This window comes from Pundamilia nyererei, unplaced genomic scaffold (assembly GCF_000239375.1).
Source record: "Pundamilia nyererei isolate P.nyererei 1_Seehausen unplaced genomic scaffold, PunNye1.0 scaffold00033, whole genome shotgun sequence".
Taxonomy (NCBI): domain Eukaryota; kingdom Metazoa; phylum Chordata; class Actinopteri; order Cichliformes; family Cichlidae; genus Pundamilia; species Pundamilia nyererei.
In genome coordinates this window covers 569,154-571,394 of record NW_005187434.1, presented here as the reverse complement: position 1 = coordinate 571,394, position 2,241 = coordinate 569,154, and positions in this window count along the sequence as shown.

Sequence of the window (2,241 nt, the reverse complement as noted above, 5' to 3'; positions counted from 1 at the left end):
CACAGATTTCTGTAAAATAAAATTCAGTTATTTTTTATCATTAAAACGGTCCCTTTATATCTCCACAACAACAAAGCGTGGCATTAATTTAAAATTATAAAACCATAACATCAAATAAATCAGAGATACATATCAGCGCGACTCGTTTCCCGTCAAAATCACTTGATTGGGGGGAAAATACGTTTGTGTAATTTTTTTATTGCGCGTGAACGCAGAGAATAAACACCTCTCAGAGAAGAGTCACGGGCTGAAGGAGCATCTCTGCACAGATAAGGATGAAGCTGTAGACAGAGAGGAGACCAAGAGAGATCAGATAATGACTGTGTGTGTGTGTGTGTGTGTGTGTGTGTGTGTGTGTGTGTGTGTGTGTGTGTGTGTGTGTGTGTGTAAGTAAAAGGGTTTTTCAGAAGTTATGTTTATAGTGTATGACTTTAAAATGTAACTTTAAAAATATATATAGATCTTATTCTTCTTAATAACACCAGTAAATAAATACATTACATTATAGATCACGTGTAGCCATAACCTTTGGTGTGAACTATTTTAATTTTAATTTAGAAGCATAAAGAAAAGCCTTAAAATGACGTAACCCGGTGATCTCATGACACAGTAACTGTCTTTCAACTGAAGTAATTGGTTACTGCAATCAGTGAAAAGGTCCTCTGTCACTCATGACAGATAAAGATTTTTTTAAAATGATATTCAGCAACTCATCTCACTAATGAATAGTCAAATCTGTGTCTTTTCAGGGAGGAAAACTGTGAGCTCATGCGCAGTAACTCTGCTTTGTTTTGAAAAGGTGGAGAGGGAGTTTTTCTTTTCTCCTCGTCCACATAAAAGGTGCTTGATTACACTGCTTGTGATGAGGGGCAGTTTAAATAGAGAATGACGTGAGTCTGACCATCGCTTGAAGAGACATTATGGTTTCCAAAATCCACAAAGGGTTTAAGTCATGCTGTGGTTAGAAAGAAAGACGCGTTCCTGACTATGTCAGAGACTTCAAATGTCAGTGTGATGATGAAATGATGAACTGTTGTATATGATTGTGCAGGAGCTCATCCACATTGCAACAACTCGCCTAAACAAAATAAGAAACTGTTGATTTTTGTAGCTGAGCTGGTTGTAGACGAAATAACAGTCCATGGTACATAATCCCTCTCTTTTAAAGTAGCTGTGAGATTGGCTTTAAAGCTCCCTCTGGTGGAAAACACTAGAATTGCATTTACAAAACTATCTCACACAGACCAAAGATAAGTTACTTTAATTTTCCCCTCACTGAATTTGGAGAAGAAAAAAATGGTTCACAGTTACTAAATTCAGAGTAATTGTTTCTTTATCATTTACTTTTTGTACAAACTTTAAACTGACCTGTTTCCTCTGATGACATATTGGTTGTGTTGCACACTTTACAAAGATGATTCTTGTGCAACAGCCAGGCGTAGGGATATTGTATAAAACAACTCTGATGCTGAGAAGATAAGAAGACAGAATGCTGACAAATCTGCTGCTGCGACAAGTCCTCGCAGTCACCATCAGCAGGAAAATAACAGAAGGTTGATGGCACATTTGGTGGCTCAAAGAAAACATTGTCACCACTGCACCGGGGAGGACAAATGCCTTTCCAGGCTGAAAGGTCAGCAGCTCTCTTATGCTACCTCTGATGCACATCTAGATAACTATGCCACGACTGTCTAGGACAGAGTGATTGTAGAGGAAATGCCATTGTTTGGAGCAATCATGCCGATTGTCACAGAATAAGGGTGGTGGATGACTGCACAGAGTCTTAAAAGAACCACTTCAGTCGTAGGACTTCCCCTCCTCACACAGCCCAGGTGCTCGCTGTCATTGCTGACCTTGTTTTTGCTTATGTCATCAGACAGGTACGTGAGTTTTGTTATTCTGCAAAACATCCTTTTAACCACAATCAAACGTTTTTTAGATGGTGAAATAAAAGTGACATATGCCTCAAATAAATGCAATGTATGCATTTCTAGTAGAAAGTCATTTTGCACACAGCTGTGGTTTTGCTTGATTCCACGTTCAGTACAGTATGATCCAAAAATAAACGTAAGGAGTTTTATGGGGTAACAAACAATGTCTAGACAAAAGTGGGATTTTCTGTGCTTACAGTTCAACATACTTTAACAGGCAGACAGTCGCATGCAAAGATTTCACGGTGAGACATATCAAGCATTTAATCTTAATACGCTGTTGACAAGACAGCAGGTAATGCAAACGAGG